This window comes from Sturnus vulgaris, unplaced genomic scaffold, assembly GCF_052056855.1.
Source record: "Sturnus vulgaris isolate bStuVul1 unplaced genomic scaffold, bStuVul1.hap1 Scaffold_87, whole genome shotgun sequence".
NCBI lineage: Eukaryota > Metazoa > Chordata > Aves > Passeriformes > Sturnidae > Sturnus > Sturnus vulgaris.
Genome location: NW_028276756.1, coordinates 2,349,598 through 2,368,892, shown reverse-complemented (window position 1 = coordinate 2,368,892; position 19,295 = coordinate 2,349,598). Strand labels below are relative to the sequence as shown.

The window sequence follows — 19,295 nt, the reverse complement described above, 5'->3', positions numbered from 1 at the left end:
CCCTAAGTAGTTGGTCCGTTTTACAATCCCCTAAATAATTGGTCTGTTTTCAAGACACTCTGACCCTACAAAAGCCCCCGTTAGTACCTTGTCCATTGAATTGCTGCCTGGGACCCCTTCGTGGAAGAAATAAAGTGTCTGTGGAATCTCCCTGCAGCTTCCTCGGTCTCCTTCCTCTGCTGGCCAAAGGTACTTTGGAAGCAAGGCTCAAATCACAACATGGGCTGAAGGCCTGGACTCCAGGCATTGCTTGCATCCTCCTACCTCGTGGCTGAAATCTGCCTGAGACACCAGGAAAGGCTGTTCCTTGTGGGACATCTTATCCGGGCACGTTGTGGCAGCTCAGGGCCCAAACCCCAAAGCCCCGACAGCTACAAACTTCCAGTTCCCCTTCTTATACAACAGGCATTGTGCAGTTTCCAGAGGCCCAGGGTTCTGGAGAATAAGGATTGTGTCAGCTCACTTGTGTGGGCAATTTATCATCTGGTAACATGAGGTCACAGAGTGGGCTATGACGTCACAGAGTGAGCTATGTGAGGTCACTGAGCAGCTACGGCATAGAGCAGACAATGACATCACAGAGCAGGCTGTGACATCACTGGGCTGCTTTGTGACATCACAGCAGGGCTGTGTGAGGTCACTGGGTTGGTCACTCTGCCCCAGCCCCCCTCACAGTTGCCCCAGACAAGTCCAATGCTGTTCATGCCCAGCAGGGTCCCCTGTCCCCTGGGATCCCCCTGCTCCACCTGGAGCCACAGCCTCCCCCAAGGATGTTCCACAAATCAACCCCAGAGCCTGACACGGGGACAAGGGGCCAGGGCTGTGTGACCAGGACATCAAGGACGTGGATTATCCAGGTCACTGGGGCCTGGTTTGGGTTGCCCAGGGCAGGAAAGATGTCTGGCAGCTGGAGCAGGGTGAGGGAAGGGCCTCCAAGGTGGGGCTGGAGCCCTTTGGCTGAGAGGAGAGGCTGAGGGAGCTGGGCTTGTCCAGCCTGGAGCAGGGAAGGCTGAGGGGCTCCTCATGCCAGCCTGGCAGTGCCACCCAGGAGCTGATGGAGAACACAGAGCCAGGCTCTGCACTGGGGGCCTGGAGGGGACAAAAGTCAATGGGTGGAAGGGGAATGAGGGGAGATCAGACAGGAGATCTGGAACCTTTGTTCCCATGGGCTCAGACAGGTTCTGAGATGCTGCCCCATCCCTGGCTTTGGGAATTTCCAATCCACACCAAATCAAGGCTTGAACCACTTGGTCTGACCCAGTTTCTGACAGGTTTGACTGCAGACTTGCTGAGGTCCCTTCCAACCTCAGCTCCCTGATGATCCTGGGACGATGCTGCTCCTGATTTTGGAATGGGCTGGAGCAGATGTTTATGGGACAGGAGCCCTCTGGGGCTGTAGGGGACCTGCAGCTTGCGAGGTGCACGAGCACATCTCATTAGCTGGGGCATTTGAGTACTTTACGAAATGTCAAAGCTTTCCCGCCAGGGGAGAGCAGGAATTTCCTGGAATTGTACAATGGTGGGAGAAGAAATACTGATCTTTCCCTCTATTTGTGTCACCAATATTCTGTCTATTATTTCATGTCCTTCTTCATTCATGAGTTTCCACCTCTCCTGTTTAAATGGCCATGTCTAAGGACGTCTCTTAACTAGAGCAGCTGGATCTATGTCCTCCCCATTGCTCCCAGATTTCATCCTCTAGCTGCACTCTGGGCATTCCAAAGCCTCTCAATTGAGTGTCTTCACACTTTGAGCTTCAGAGAGTTCCCCAGTCTTTCATAACTTTAAATAACTCAATAGTCAATATCTTGTGTTTATGTCTTCTACAATTACCTTTGTCTTTATCCAAAAATGTTGATGTATGGATATCCCTTGTGGATTATGGGCATGTCAGATGCTGCTGAGTCATCTCACATTGCTGAGGGAGGACTTTTGATGTTTTTAAAATTTTATGATGTTTACAATTCTTTATGTTGGCCATGAAGAGAAGCCTTTCTGTGCCTCTGACTCTCACTAGCTCCTGATCCCCAAAGAACAAAAACTGCAGACTTTCTAAAGACCCTTCCAACCTCAGCTCCTGGATGATCTTGGGACGATGCTGTTCCCAATTTTGGAACGGGCTGGAGCAGATGTTTATGGGACAGGAGCCCTCTGGGGCTGTAGGGGACCTGCAGCTTGCAAGGTGCACGAGCACATCTCATTAGCTGGGGCATTTGAGTACTTTAAGAAATGTCAAAATTTCCCACCAGAAGAGAAGAGAAATTTCCTGGATGTGTACTGATGGCAGGACAAGAAATACTGATCTTCCCCTGTACCTGTGTTACCACTATACTGTCTATAATTTCATGTCCCTCTTCATTTGGGTGTTTCCACCTCTCCTGTTTAAATGGCCATGTCTAAGGACATCTCTTCCCTAGACCAGCTGGTCCTATGGCCTTGCCATTGCTCCCAGATTTCCTCCTCCCATTGTTCTCTGGTCATTCCACATTAGTCAACATCTTAATTGTGTCTACATCTATCACAGAATCACCCTTTCTAATGTCTGTGTCTAAAACTGTTCCTGTATGAAAATACCTTGTTCATGGTGGATACATCAGATACTGCTTTGACATTGCACAGAGCTGAGGAAAGAATTTTGAAGTTTATTGAATTTTATCATTGGTAATTTTTTTTTATTTTGGCCAAGAAGAGAAACCTTCTGTGCCTCTGAGTCTCACCAGTTGCTGACCCCCAAAGGACACAAACCTGATGAGTTGTGGTTCCCACTGCAGTGCTGGCACTTGCACCTCCCTCCATCCCCACAGCAGAGCTCCCTTGTCCCACAAAGTCCCTGGCAATGCAGGGATGAAGGAAACAGGACAGGCTGTGGGGATCAGGGGCAGGGCACAGCCAGGGATTTGGGGTGGTTGTGAGCCCAGGGCAGGAGCCAGCCCTTGGCCTTGCTGAACCTCATCCAATTGTCCTGGGCCCATGGCTCCAGCCTGTCCAGATCCCTCTGCAGAGCTTCCTGCCCTGCAGCACAGCCACACTCCCACCCAGCTTGGCCTCACCTGGACACTGACTCAGGGTGCCCTCCATGGCCTCGTCCACATCAGCAAGAAAGAGATTTCACTGCCCTGGCCCCAATCCTGAGCCCTGGGGACACCCCTGCATGTGACTCCATTCCCCAGAACTCCTTGGGCTGGATTTCTGTTTTTTAATGGAGCTGTGCCTGCCGTTGGTTTGTTTGCTGACAAGAAATGAACATCCCTCTGTGTCTCAGGCAGCTCCTTCTCCAAGGAAAGCAGGTGGGAGTTGGTGCCAAGGAGCTGAAAGCTGCAGGCACAGCCTGGAGGGGAGGGAGCTCAGATTTGCACAAGGCTGCTCTGAGTGCCAGGGCTTGGATGGGGGAAATGGTGGGGTGGGGGTAGGGACAGAGTGTGATTGATTGTCAGCCATAAAGGGTCTTGATTTTCATCTCTGGTCAGACTACATTAGGAGGGGCTGGGGATCAATATCAACTGGAGATTGCTGATATCAGTGTATAAAACAGAAAATAAAAGTAAGAAATAATGATATTCTCTCTTTTTGTCTTTAATTGAAATATGTTTTGAATGGAGTGAAAGCTTAGACAAGTCCTGCCTTATGCTCAGGTTTCTGGCAGTAATTCTGTTTCAGGCGACCTGCACACCAAATTGCTTTTGCTCACAAGAGAATGGCTGATGAGGTCTATTATAAAATGAATTATTTACTGAATGGACTCAAGATTAACAGACAAGACACTTTAAATGGAGTACTTACTGCACAGGATAAACAAAAGAAGCCCAGGTAGATACAAACACCGTGCACAATAAAGTTCCCTATATTACAGCTAGTGAAGGAATAGCAGAGATCAGGAGTCAATGTAACTTAGCACCAAACTGATGAGGGAGTACACATGGAGCCCTTTCACTCAGCTCCCAGAAAAGGAACCACAAAGATGCATCCAGACTTGGGAGAGAAGCCCTACCTGTTTGCAGGGACTATGCAGAAGATTTCTGCTTGGTGAAAGTTCTGTGTAGCTTTTCTAGTTTGTAAAGTGAAGTGTGTGTCACTCAGAAATTCAAGGCTCATCTCCCTTCAGGCTGCTCTCAAGGCCAGATGTTCATGGTCAGCTGGGAATTCCACCTCCCTGGCACCAGAGAGAACTCAGGACAGGACAGATGTGGGACCTGGGTTATCTCAGCAATTCCTGAGAGGGGGAAGATGCCCTGAGTGATGGCCCCAGCTGATGGACAGAAGAGATGAGCTCTGCTGGGCCATAGGGGAAGTCCTGCTGCAGGAACCTCATGGAACCAAGGCTCTGTGGTGACACTTTGGAACTACAGAGACCATTGTTGAGTACAGAACCTCATGGAACCAAAAGTCCATTGTGACTGATCAAGGCCTCATGGAACCAAAAAGAGCATTGTGACACTGTGGGGACCCATGGGCCCAAATCTCCATTGTGACAGTGCAGAACCTCCTGGAACCAAGGGGCCTTTGTGACACTGCAAGGCCTCAGGGAACCAAAGAGTGCAAAGCTCTCAAACCTTCCTTGCAGGATTCTGCCTTGGATGAAGGGGAACATCCTGGGTGGCACCTTAAGCTTGGCACACACCTGAGGAGTGTGACTGTTTTCAATGGGGAAAGCTTGGAGTTTTAGATTGCTTCAAAAATATAAAAAGAAAAAACTGTTTACCTGATTGCAGCCAGTTCTCCAAGCAAAGCAGGTCCCAGGTGAGTGAGGACAGACAGGATGGGGTTGGGCAATGTGGAGCAAGGTTGTCCACACTGGGTCAGACCTCAAGGCACAGCTTCTGTGAGCAGGCCAGACCTCCTGAGGAGAGACCCTGCATCAATATCAACCACAAAATTCTTCCATAAAGAGAATTGAAATAAAACACAGTCTTTAAAATACCAATGTATATTTCTAAGAATCTCTTTGAATTATTTCTCTATAATTGCAGTAGAATTAACTTCACCAGACCAGAGGGAAATCAAGGCAGAGCCATGGTTTGTCAGGACTTGCTCGATCCCAATCAGCCCCGTGGTGCATTTGGTGCTGTCCTAGGGTGATGTTATGGTGTTTCTATCTCCAATCGTGTGTCCTGATTATGTTTGGTATTATGTCCTGTGCTTCCAGGACTGACTCTGAGAGTGAAGCTTTGTTTTGTCTTGTTATCAGCAGGCTCACCTCCCCCATGGTCTATGTTTAGGAGAGGTTTTAGCTCGGCTTGCTTGCTTGCTTGCTTGCTTGCCTGCTTGCTTGCCTGCTTGCTCGCTTCTGCCTCTTTTTCTTTCCTTCGCTTTGCCCTTGCTTTTTTTTCTTATTAGTTAGTTCAGCTAGGCAGTCCAACTTTTTCCCTGGACTGTTTTCTCTTCCACCCCGTCCCCTCCCTCTCCTGGATACCATCTGAACCTGTTCCGGACGGGGACCAGGGAAACACCAAGAAACACCGGGAGTCTACACTCTGTCACCTGCAGCAGTCATCCCCAGCGCCAGAGACTGATAACTGGGCGACCACTCGCCAGAGAGACTGAACTTGTCATCCCTTCAGAACGGTGAAAGAGTTTTTTTTTGTCAGCTGGTGTTGTCTTTTTTCCCTGTGCTGGGGAGTGTCTTGCTTGTTAAATAAACAGGTTTTTTCTCCCACTCTTCTCCGAGGAAATTCTTCCCGAACCCGGTGGGGTGGGGGGGGAGGAGTCGTGGGGTTTGCTGTCTGGGGGCTCCTTCTGGAGGTTTTCCCCCAAATTTGCCCAAAACCAGGACACTTCACTTCAGAGCTTAGTATTCTGGTTTATACAAGCCCCAATGCTTTTGTGATTAACACGGATCTTTTATCGATGGTCCCAGGATGGAGGCAGAGGGGATGGAGCCGGCTGGGGTGGAGAAGGATGCCCCGAGAGTGGAGGGGGATGGGGATGGAGGCGGGGGAGATGAGGGTGGATCCAGGGCAAGGCGGGCACGGCCCGGGAGCGGATCCTGGCGGCGGCTCCTCCTCCCGGGGCAGCGCGGGCGGATGATCCTGGGGAGCGGCCGCGGGGTGCGGGACGGGACCGGGAGAACGGGGGGATAGCGGGGAACGGGGGATAGCGGGGAACGGGGGGATAGCGGGGAACGGGGGGATAGCGGGGATTGGGGGGATAACGGGGATTGGGGGGATAGCGGGGAACGGGGGGGATAGCGGGGAACGGGGGGGATAGCGGGGAACGGGGGGATAGCGGGGATTGGGGGGATAGCGGGGATTGGGGGGATAGCGGGGACTGGGGGGATAGCGGGGAACGGGGGGGATAGCGGGGATTGGGGGGATAACGGGGAATGGGGGGGATAGCGGGGAACGGGGGGATAGCGGGGATTGGGGGGATTAGCGGGGATTTGGGGGATAGCGGGGATTGGGGGGATAGCGGGGAACGGGGGGGATCCTCTGTGTGGGTGCCGGTGCCGGGGCTGTGGAAGGAAGGGGAGGAGGAGGAGGAGGAGGCGCTGGCCGGCCCGGGATGAGCGCTGGCATGTATTATCTGAGGCGAGCTGATGTCTCTCACCGCTTTAGCTCTAGAATTACTCTGAGGCCCGGCCATCCCTCCCTCCCTCCCTCCCTCCGGCAGCGCAGCTTTTGCCCGCGGTGCCATCGAGTCCCCGGGCCGGGCTCTGAGCCCGGAGCTCTGCTCAGGCCGGCCCTAAAGCCGCAATGTTTTGTGCTTCCCGCAGGTGTGTGGTTAAAGCCGGGACATTCCAGGCCCGGTGTCTGATGCAGCGTTTTGGAGAGTGCCCAGAGCTGCAGGTGCCAGTGGCACAGGTGAGGTTTGGGGTGACCCAGGCGCTCCCAAGGCTTTGGATGTGCAGCCCTTGGGAAGGCTCCCTGGGCCTGTGCTGGGCTCCTGTCAGCTCCCCAGGCATGGGTTTGTGGGCAGGGAAAGGAAAGGAGCCAGGGCCTCGTGTTCATCTGGGTCCTTTTGTATCTAAAGTCCAGATTTGGCTTCTGGTGCTCTATTTTCTACTGCAATTTAAACATTCTGTTTTTAATAAAACTATTTTTGGTGTCGTTTTCGTGTCCCTGGAGACACAATGGCCATCGTGTGGGGAGGAGGGAGAGCTCAGGAAGGAGAAAGGATGGGGGAAAGGTGCTTGTAATTTTACTTCTCAATGTCCTCTGATTTTTTGGGCAATAACTTCAGGTCGTTCTCCTCCATGGAGTGTGTTTGGCCAGTGATCAGGGCGAGGTTTCTCCCCGTTCTTATCCCAGGGCAGGAGCCTTTCAGCGTGGGCTCTGTGCCACTGGGTGGCCTCGTGGTTTTCTGTCTCTTGTGATCGCTGTGTGCATCTCCAGGGAGGCAAACGAGGCCATGCTGAGCCTCGAGATGCAAAATGTTCCCATTTGCCAGGGAAATGTTCGTGTTGGCCAGGCTGGGGACATCTCAGCATGTCCAGGGCCAGTGAGGGATGGGGTCCAGCACTCCAGGTGACGCTGGGACCAGAACCACAAGGACCATTTGGAGCCACACTTGACCCTGGGGATGACCTTGACCTCAGCCTGACGCTGCTTCACCCCAGGACAGGAGAGCCACCATCAGCTTTTATTACCCACCCATAAAAGCTTCACCTTTGAACCTCCCCAAATCCCATCTGGGACCCCCCCAGGGGACCCCCCCAAACTCTGGGACCCCCCTCCAGCCCCCTCAGCCACGCTGTGGCCGCAGCTTCATCTCAGTGAAGGGGATGGAGACGTTGAAGCCTTTCCAGGGGAACCAGTGATGCCCTGTGGGGGAGCTGGGGGGTCAGAACCCTTGGAGAGTTCCAGAGACCCCCATAAATCCCCATAGAGACCCCACAGACGCCTCCCAGATTCCTATGGGCACTCATGGACCCCTAGGGATCCCCACAGACACCCCAGAGACCACAGAGATCCCCACAGGCCCTAAAGGACCACATAGGCCCTATAGATCCCACAGACCCTTTTTCCACAGGACCCTATGGAACCCTATGGACTCCCACAGACCCCTATGGACCCTCAGAGAGCCCCATGGACCCTCCCAAAGATTCCCTCATACACCCCCAGACCCCTCCATAGTCCTATAGCCCACCCTAGACCTCCTGTGGGGGGATATGTCAGGGACCCCCAAACTGAGCAGGAGCCACCAAAACCCACCCGAAACCCCAATACCCCCAGGGACCCCACAGACCCTGCCAACCAATGAACCCCAAACCCCCAGGGATCCCAAATCCCATCAGGACCCCACAGAATTCCCCAAATACCCCATGGACCCCAAAACGCACCAGGAAACACCCAGGAATCCCAAAACCACCAGGAACCCCAAAACCTACCAGACATTCTCAAAACCCACCAGGGACCCCAAAACCCACCAGGGACCCCACAGACCCCTGTCAGCCAGTGAACCCCAAAACCCCCAAGGATCCCAAATCCCAGCAGGACCTCACAAAACTCCCCAACACCCCAGGGATCCCCAAACCCACCAGGGACTCCCAAAACAACCCAGGGACCCCCAAACCCACCAGGAACCACCAAAACTCAGCAGAAACCCCAAAATACCCCAAGGACCCCGAAACTTATCAGGCACCCCCAAATCCACCAGAAACCCCAAAACCACCAGGGACCCCCAGGGACCCCAAAACCCACCAGCGACCCCACAGTCCTCTGCCATCCAGTGAACCCCCAAACCCCCCATGGATCCCAAATCCCATCCGGACTCCCAAAAATTCCACCCCAAACCCCCCCGGAACCCCCCCCGGCCCCGGCGGTGCCGCTGAACGCTCCCACGCGGAGCCGGTACCGCTCCTGGGCGCTGCCCACGGCCAAGTCGCGATAGATCGCCAAGGCCGAGTCGCGACCGGCCCGCAGCTCCACGCGCAGCTCCGTGGGGGTCGCGGCCGTCGGCTCGTGCAGCGCCTCGTTCCCTGCACCCCAAAAATCCTCCGGTACCCCCAGGACTCCTGCGGGGTCCCCTCGAGATCCCCCGTCCCCCCCCCAATGCTCTCCCTGAAATATTGGGGACCCCCAAACTGCTGGGGACCCCAAATGTGCCCCATGAACTCCTGGAGACCCCCCAAATCCTTCCCCGACCCCAAAACCAGATCTGAATATTTGGGGGGACCCCCTCTGGATCCTACGAGTACCCCCCTCGGACCCCTGGGGATCCCCCAAATTTTGGGGTCCCACCGAGTACCCCCTGCTGCCGCCCCAGGCTCTCCTCAAAGTTCCCCCAAACCCTGGCAGTGCCTCCCAGTCGCCCCAGATATTTTTATAGGTCCCCCCCCAAAATCCCCAGGGCCCCCCAAAATCCCCAGGGCCCCCCCGGCCGAGCCAGAATTCGCCGCTGACGTTGCCGAAGCCGCGGGCGTACGAGTCCCACCCCCTCCAAAACCCCAAAACCCCTCTGATCCCCCAAACCCCAATTTCCATCCCATAAACCCTAGAGAACCCTTCCAGTCCCTCCCAGTGCCCCCCAGTCCCCTCCCACTGCCTTTCCAGCACCCCTCAACCTCTCCAATGCCCTCCAACACCCCCTGCGGGACCCCCCCAATTACCCCAAACCCCCTCATTTCCCCCCCATAAACCCTGTAGAGCCCCCCACCCCCTCCCAGTATCCCAAAGTTCCCTCTCAGTGCCCCCCAGCACCCCTCAACCTCCCCAACACCCCCTGCAGGACCCCCAACTGCCCCCAAACCCCCTCAGGACGCCCCAGTTGCCCCCACACCTCCAAATTTCCGCCCCAAAAACGCCATAAATCCTCCTCTAAACGCCTGTAGGACCCCCCAGCATTGCTCCCAGTGCTCCCAGTGCTCCCAGTCGCACCAGGCAGCCGCCGCCGTCCGTGTCCATGTCACAGAAGACGCGGAGGGGCCGGGCCGGGTCCCCCCCGGGGAAGATGAGGGTGTCCCGGGAGGGTCCCGGCCCGTTCCGCTGCTCCTCGGCGCAGTCCCGGGGATGGGGGTGCAGGAGTGGGGCTGGGGGGAGCATTGGGGTCACCTCAGACACCCCAAAAAGTTTCTGGGAATTCAGGGGTGACCCCTCCCCAAAATGACACAGGCACCCCCCAATGCCTCCATTCGAAATTTGGGGGTCTGGGTGACACCCCCAGGATCTGACACCCCCCTCAGAGGATCCAGGGCTGGAGCTGTCCCCGCAAAAGACACAGCTCTCCCAAAAAAGCACACAGGGGTACAGCTGTCCCCCCTCAAAGGACACAGACCCCCCAAAAAAGGGCCCCAAATAACCCCCAAATGACTTCCAAAATCCCAAATAACCCCCAGAAACCCCAAATAACCCCCAAAACCTCAAAATAACCCCCAAATCACTCTCTAAACCCCAAATAACCCCCAAATAACCCCCAAATAATCCCCAATTAACCCCCCAAACCACCCCAAAAACCCAAATAACCCTAAATAACCCTAAATAACCCCCAAATACCCCCCAGTTCCCCAAATAGCCCTACCCCCATTTTTGGGGGTCCAGGTGCCCCTCCCTCCCCCATAGCTCCCCCCACTCACGAGTGTCAAAGGAGGCCTCCAGGGGGGCACTTTTGGGGTGTCCCCCTCGGCCCCACAGCCGCACCCCATAGCGCCCCGCGGGCTCCAGCCCCCAGAGCTGCTGCGATGTCGCCTCGGGGGGCAGCCACAGGGTCTGGGGGGGCACGGGGGGTTTTGGGGTACCCGAATGGGGACAACGGGGTCCCCAGGGGGGGTATTGGGGTCTCAAAGGCATTATTGGGGTCCCCCACAGCTGTATTGGGGTGCCATTACCCAAGCAGGGTAATGGGATACCCCGAGGTGTTATTGGGGTTCCCAGGGGGGTATTGGGGTCCCCCAGAGCTGTATTGGGGTTCCCAGAGGGTCACTGGTGTCCCCCAAGGAGATATTGGGGTGCCATTACCAAAGGAGGGTAATGGGATGCCCCGAGGTGTTACTGGGGTCCCAAGCAGATACTGGGGGACACCCGGGGGTTTTTAGGTTCCTTTTGGGGGGTCGTTACCTGCTGGGGCCCCCCGGGGGGGCCGTACTCCAGCTCGTAGCCATCGGGGGGCCCGGGGGGGTCCCAGTGCAGCCGGGCACTGCGGGGTCACAGCGAGCCCACCCACAGGGTCCCTGGGCCACCTGGGGAAGGACACACTGCTGACATCTACAGCAGCCCCAAATCCCCTTCTGATACCCCAAAAATCACTGTGGTCACCCCAAACCCCCCACCCCCACACCCCAAACCCTCCCATGGGCCCCCCAGCCCTGCCCTCACACCGTGCCCGATGGACATGGCCCAACTCCCCCAAATTTTCCCCCAAAGACCCCCCCAGTCACCCTCTGCCCCCAGTTTCCCCCAATGCCTGCCAGACCTGTTCCCTCCAGGACCTCCCAGTCCCCCGAGTTCTTCCCAGTTTCCCCCAGTCCTCTCCAGTCCCCAACTCCACCCCAATTCCCCCCTGACTCAGTTTCCCCTCATTCTCCAATTTCCTCCCCATTCCAGTTCACCTCGATCTCCACCAGTCCCTTCAGTCCCCAGTTCCCTCCAGTTCCTCACAGGCCCAGTTCCCCCAGTTTCCCAAACCCCCCAGTTGTCCCAAGTTGTCCCCAATTCCTCCAGTTCCCCCAGTTCTCCTGCCAGTTGCTCCCAGTGCTACATTGCCCCTAATCTCCAGTTCCCCCCAGTCCTCTGGCTACCCCCAGCTCCCAGTTTTGCCCAGTTCTCCTAAGTACCCTCAGCCCCAGTTGCTCCCAGTCCCCCTCTAATCCCACTGTTCTCCCTGGTCCCTGAGCTGTCCCAATCCCCCTAAAACTGTTCCCAGTCACCCCAATAACGAATCCCTCATATTCCTCCAGTTTCCCCAAGTCCCTCCCAGTTCACCCCCAGTACCCCCCAAATCCTCCCCAGTGCCCAGTTTCCCCCAGTCTTTGCCAGTCCTCAGCTCCACCCCAGTTTGCCCCAGTTTGCCCCAGTTCCACGCAGTTTCAGCCAGGCCCCACATGACCCCAGACCCCATTTCCAACCGGTCCCCCTTAGCTTATCCCAGTTCCTCCCAGTCCCCAGGTGATCAGAGTCCCTCCAGGAGTTACACTCCCCCAAATCTCCACTCCCCTCCAATCCCTGCTCTCACTTTCCCCTGAATCCCCAAGTCCTCAGTGCCCTCCGAGCTGCCCCTGGGCCCCACTCCCAGCCCTGTCCCCACTCCACCTCCATTCCCAGAGGGGTCCTGGGGGAATCCCCGCAGCCCCTCACCAGTGGTGGCCTCACTGGAGACGTGGTCGCTCCTTTTGCCTCCCCTCAGCCCATAGAGGTGGAAGCGGTACCGGCGGGACGGGGACAGCCCCGGCACCGTCACCGAGCGGGACTCGCCATCGATGGGCAGGGCCTGGGGCTGGCCCTGGGCATCCCGGTACTGCAGCACAAAGGAGTCAAAGGAGCCCTCAGGGATGTTCCACTGCAGCTGCACAGAGTTGGGGCTGCCACTGGAGACCTTCAGCTCTCCCAGCACTGCCTGTGCCAAGGGGGCCTCAGATGGAGGGGCCTCAGTTTGGGGATGTGCAGTTTGGAGAACGTCAGCTCTGGGGGCCTCAGTTGAGGTGTCCATTGAGGGTGAGGGCAGATCCTCGGGGTCGGCTGCAGCAACAACAGAGAGGGGACACTGACGGGTGTGGGCATTGGTATGTCCATCCATTTGTCCATCCATCATCCACCCAACTATCCATTATCCATCATGCACCATCTCCTCCCAGTCCCTTCTCACCATTCCCTCCTCACCCATCACTGAGCACCCAATGAGCCCAGCCCATCCAATCAACCACTGACTCTTCCATGGACTTACTGACCAGCATCTGCCATCATCCACCATCTTCATCATCATCATAATCAACATTATCCATCATCCTGATTTCTCCAATATCCACCATCATCCATCCATCCATCCATCCATCCATCCATCCATCCATCCATCATCCATCATCCAGCCATGCATTCATCCATCATTCATTCATCTGTCCATCCATCATCCATCCATCATCCATCCATCCATCATCCATCCATCCATCCATCCATCCATCCATCATCCATCCATCATCCATCCATCATCCATCCATCATCCATTCATCTATCCATCTATCCATCCATCCATCCATCATCCATCCATCATCCATCCATCATCCATTCATCTATCCATCCATCCATCCATCCATCCATCCATCCATCCATCATCCATCATCCCTCCATGCATTCATCCATCATTCATTCATCCATCCATCCATCCATTATCCATCCATCCATCCATCCATCCATCCATCCATCCATCCACACTTTCATCTCCTGGATCATTCATTCCAGTATCCATCATCCACAAGCCCTTAGTCCAACCACATGGCTTTCAATGTGGCTTTTCCTACAACTGATTCATCAGCTTCTCCCTTTATTGGATCACTGAACAATCAAGCGATTGGATCTGTCAAAACACCTGCCCCAACACTCATCATCGTCATCGTCATCATCATCATTCATCCATCCTCCATCCATTATTCTTCCATCCTTTACCCATCCTTTTTCCTTCAGCCAGTCCTTAAATTCATTCTCCAACCCCCTTAATTGCCCTCACCTCCCAAGCCTCACCCCAACACCCTTACCCTTACCCAGGACACAAACCAGCCACAGGTTCAACCACACGTGCTCCCATCTGACCACCTGTGTATTCATCACCAATCCATCCAAGGCACCCAGGAGCCCCTCATCCACTGATCCATCACCCCTCCATCCTCATCATCCAACACCCATTTGCCATCACTCCTACCCTGAGCTCCTTCCAATTCCTAAACTCTGGGATGTAGGATGGGGGGGAGCATAGCAGGCATGATGGACGAGATGGATGATGGGTGATGGATGATGGATGATGGATGATGGATGAGATGGATGATGGATGAGATGGATGATGGATGATGGATGATGGATGAGATGGATGATGAATGATGGATGATGGATGATGAATGATGGATGATGGATGATGGATGATGGATGATGGATGATGGATGATGGGTGATGGATGTTAGATGGATGATGGATGATGGATGATGGATGCTGATGATGGAGGATGACAGAGTCACTGTGTCATTAGAAGGGTCAATGATTGATGTGATGGTGCCAGTGTCAGGGTTTACTCAACCCAGGTGCTAATGGGATGGTGGAAAGGTGCTATTGGTGCAACCATGAAATGTGGGGAAGTATGGATGGAGCTGGAACGGAGAGAGGATAAAAGTGTGATGGAGACAGGATATGTGGATGGAGGGAAGGAAGGAAGGAAGGAAGGAAGGAAGGAAGGAAGGAAGGAAGGAAGGAAGGAAGGAAGGAAGGAAGGAAGGAAGGAAGGAAGGAAGGAAGGAAGGAAGGAAGGAAGGAAGGAAGGAAGGAAGGAAGGACAGTGGGGTGTCCAGAAGGAGATGGTTGCTTTGGGTGATGATTGAACACTTGAAAGGACAATTAATGGATGGACAGAGGAATGTTTGGGGAGAAAATATAAATGGATGGATGGATGGATGGATGGATGGATGGATGGATGGATGGATGGATCCCAGTGGTCCCCAAACAATGACTGTTCAGTCTTGGATCCTTCCACCAACCTATTGACCAACAGCCCACCATCATCTGTCATCCATCGACCCATTATCAACCATCATCTATCATCCATCATCCACTGACCCATCATCATCCATCATCCATCCATGGGTCTACATATCCCTCTACTCGCCATCCCTCTGGCCTCCACATTCTCACCCCCATCTCAAGCCCCAGAAGCATTTCTCAGACTCCCCAAGCTTGAAGGACCATCTGAGGGCTTGGATGCACCACAGGTGTGGATGGGTCCTGAGCCCCTCTCTCACCTGTGATGACATCAGTGGACACATGATCAATCCTTTTCCCACCTTGCAATCCATAGAGGTGGAAGCAGTACTGGTGGGATGGGGACAGCCCCGGCACCGTCACCGAGCGGGACTCGCCATCGATGGGCAGGGCCTGGGGCTGGCCCTGGGCATCCCGGTACTGCAGCACAAAGGAGTCAAAGGAGCCCTTGGGGACGCTCCACTGCAGCCCCAGAGAGCCTGGGGTGATGCTGGAGACCCTCAGCTCCTTCAGCACCGGCTGTGCCAGAGCGGCCTCAGATGGGGGGTGGGCTCTGTTTTGGGGTCTTCTGAGGGCCAGGGCAGCTCGTCTGGCATGGCTGCAGCTGTGATGGAGAGGGAATAGTGATGGGCCTGGGCAACTGCTTGTCCATCAACAAGTCCATCTATCATCCACCCAATCACCCATCCATCCGTCATCCATCACTTCCTTCCATCCATCCATCATCCATCCATCCATCCATCCATCCATCCATCCATCCATCCATCATCCGTCACATCCATCCATCCATCCATCAATCCATCCATCCATCATCCATCCATCCATCCATCCATCCATCCATCCATCCATCCTCCATCCACTGTCCATCCACTGCCATTCCATTGTCCATCCATCATCCATTGTTCATCCATCTTCCATCACCCATCATCATCATCCATCCATCTGTCTTGGGGTGACTGTATGATGCCTGTATCCCCAAATCGTCTGTTCTGTTGGTGTTGAATATTAAATTCTGCAACTTTAAGACTGGTTCCAGGAGTGAAGGGGGGGAAAGAAGAAGTGCAGAGTTTGTTATCAGAGACTGCACTGGCTCCCCCACATTCCTGCTCACAGACTGTGTTGTCTGCAGTGGACAGAGAGAGAGAGAGCTCTCCTTTGCTCTTGGTTAGTTTTCTGGCTAGCTGAGGCAGAGAAACTCCCTGGATTCTTTGTTTTGTTGGTTTTTTTTATTATTATTTTTATTTTTTTCCTGGAAGTGTTTGAACCGGCTCTGGACTGAAAACCCAGAAGAGCACTGGGAGCTCACACCTGTGGCCCACCAGGCCTGGCCTGGGCATTCCCCAGCACAGGAGGGACTGAGAACAGACTGAGTGAGCTGGGCAGCCACGGAAAGAACTCTTCTAAACCTGCCATCTCCTCGGAACAGCGAGAGGTTTTGCTTTTTGATATTGTTCATTGTTGTGCTGGGAGGTGTGTTGCCTGTTGAATAAGCAGTTTTCTTTTTTTCCACTTCTCTCCAATTTTTTTCGTTTTTCCTAGAGGGACCTCATTCAGAAGTTTCCTCCCAGATTTGTACTAAACCAGGACAGGGGGAAATGAAACAAAATTTTAGGCTTTTTCCCACCAAAAATTGTGACTTTTCAGCCCTGAAAACGGCACTTTTAACCCAAAACTTTTTGGACATCAGGTCTACACATTACAATGAATTGAGTTTTCTTGGAAGTCTTTAAAATGAATGGAGATTTTTAGGGACACCAGGTCTACCCTATTAAAGTGAAAAAGAGTTTTGGAACACCAAGTCTATCCATTAAAGTCAATGGGCATTTTGCAGAAATTTGGGGCTAAAATGGAGAAATTTGGGTAAATTTGAGGGAAATATTGGGCTGAATTCTGGGAATTTCTGCTTAAGGATTGCAGTGCTGACACTCTGGAAGTCTTGGATGAATTCCTGGAAACCAATCCGGAATCCCTGATCCAATACCTGTGACCTGGGGTGGAGCTGTTGCCTCCAGATAAGCCGAAAAATCTCAGTTTTCAGCCCAAAGTGTGGGAATTCTGAGTCTAAAAGTGGGATTTTTACCCCAAGAATTTTGAGACATCAGGTTTACACACTGAAATCAATGGGGATTTAAGGACACCAGGTCTACCCATTCAACCCAGCAGAGCCACCACCTTCCACTTTAGGCAAGGAGGGACTGGAAAATTTTGGGAATGCCGTGAAATTGTGGGAATTTTTCCTGTGAATCCCTCACCTTCCTTCAGCCTTTCAGGGGGCAGCATCCCAGCCTCGCCCTTCCCAGAGCTCCTGGCAGGCACCAGCAGACGGTGGTGCCAGATGGAGAAGTTGGAGATGGCACAGCTCAGCAGGGCTCTGGCAAAGGTCAGCTTGGCCTCGGGGTCCTGCCTGGCTGCCAGCTCCCACTGGTGTTCCCAAGCGTGGACTGGGAGGGCACCAGTATAAACCAGTAAGCACTGGGAGCCACCCCTGAGCCCCTGAGGCCTGTGGCAGCAGCTCCCAGTATAAACGAGTAAGAGTTGATGCAGCCAAACCTGCTCTCAGTGCGCTCTAGAGGCTCCCAGTGTGGTCTGGGGGCTCCCAGGTTTATACTGGGAGGGCACCAGTATAAACCAGTAATGCTTCATGCACCCAAACCCACTTCCAGTGCGGACTAGAGGCCCCCAGTGCAGTCTCAGGGTTCCCAGGTTTATACTGGGGGAGCACCAGTACAAACCAATAAGCACTTGGAGTCACCCCCGAGCCCCTGAGGTCAATGGTGGCAGTTCCCAGTATAAACCAGTAAGGGCAGCACAACCTGAAGTCACTCCCAGTAGGTCCCAAGCTCCATCCCAGTATAAACCACTAAAGCCAGCATCCCTAAATGTCACTCCCATTATAAACCAGTAAGGCCAGCACCCCCAGGAGTTGCTACCAGTGGTTACTAAGTGTCCCCAAGACCCCTCCCAGTATAACCCAGTAAAATCCAAAATACCCCAGTATAACTCAGTACAAACCAGTATAACCCAGTCAGCCCCAGCACCACATCGCAGTATTAACTAGTATAACCCAGTATAAACCAGTGACTCCCAGTATAAAACAGTTCAGCCCAGTAACCCCAGTAACTCCCAGCACCCCCAGCACCCCATCACAATATAAACCAGTATAACCCAGTATAAGTAACAGTTGGCCACCAAGTCCTCCTGGCCAGCAGGGGGCGCCATGGTGCAGCCCAGCACCCCGCCCTGGTGGTGCCACTCCCCATAGGATTTGGGATTCACCCCCAGGCACTGCTCCATGAACAAAAGCTCCAATGGCACCCTGAAACCTGTATAAACCAGTATAAACCAGTATGGACCAGTGTAAGTTATAAAAACCAGTAATAAACAGTAAAATCCAGTGTAAGGCCAACCGGTAGAGACCAGTAAAAATCAGTATGGACCAGTAAAAAGCAGTATGGACCACTGCAAAGCAGTATAAGTGGTAAAAACCAGTACAAAGCAGTGAAAACTAGCATAAACCAGTGAAAAATAAGGTAAACCAGTATAGGCCAGTGTAGCCCAACATAAACCAGTATGAACCAGTACAAACCAGCAAAACCATTAAAACCAGGAACAACCAGTAAAAACCAGTATGAATCAATAAAAATCAGTATAAGGCAAACCAGTATAGACCAGGATAGCCCCGCATAAAGCAGTAAAAACCAGTACAGACCAGTATGGACCTGAACAGACCAGTCAGGGCTCTCCCACTCCCTCCCAGTCCCTCTTTAACCCTTCCCAGTGCCCTCCCAGTATAAACAGTTATAAACCAGTATAAACCAGTAACCACAGACTCCCTTTTAACCCTTTTTTACCCCCTCTAGACCCCTCCCAGTGCCCTCCAGTCCCAACCAGTGCCCTTCCGGCCCCTCCCAGTCAAAACCAGTATAAACCAGTACAAACCAATATAAACCAGTACACACCAGTCCCCTCCCAGTGCTCCCAGTGCTCGTCTCTGCAGGCTCAAGCAGGTGCCCACGTCGGGATTGGCCGCCAGGACTGACCCTGTGAGGGACAGCACCTGGGAGGGCAGCACCCCCTGCTAGCCAGGTCAATCCCAGTATAAACCAGTATGAACCAGTATAGACTAGTATGAAGCAGTATAAATCAGTAAATCCCAGTTTCTTCCCAGTAACTTCCAGTTCCAATAAAAGATAACACCTGGGCATGAGGTGCCCCCTGCTGGTCAGGTAACTCCCAATTCAAACCAGTATAAACCAATATGAACCAGTATAGGCCCAGTAAATCCCAGTGCCCTCCCAACCCCTTCCCAATCCATCCCAGTATATCCCAATAACCCTCCCATGGACTTCTCAGTTCATCCCAGTAACTCCCACTGACCTCCCAGTATGGCCCAGTCACCCTCCCAGTTCAAACCAGTAACTCCCAGTTCAAACCAGTTCCCTCCCATTAACCCCTCAGTTCAAACCAGTGACTCTCCAGTATAAACTAGTAAAGCCCAGTGACCTCTCAGTGACCTCCCAGTATAAACCTGTATAAATCAGTGACCTCCCAGTCCCCCCAATCCCCTCCCAGTTTGTCCCAGTCCATCTCAATCCCTCCCAGTACACACTAGTCCCAAAACAGCTAAAAACCAGTATAAACCAGTACAAACCAGTATAAGCCACTACAAAAATCACCCTTCAACCCAGAGTT

The 19,295-nt window shown here is 53.6% G+C and overlaps 1 protein-coding gene and 1 non-coding gene across 2 annotated transcripts in view; both read left to right on the top strand.

The window, feature by feature from the left end:
* Positions 1-19,295, top strand: part of LOC148217303 (uncharacterized) — a 262,278-nt gene that overhangs the window by 113,798 nt on the left and 129,185 nt on the right. The window lies entirely within an intron of this gene.
* On the top strand, positions 6,491-6,574 carry LOC148217307 (small nucleolar RNA SNORD45). Its single transcript, XR_015801116.1, has one exon. It is a non-coding gene; the product is annotated as a small nucleolar RNA SNORD45 (small nucleolar RNA).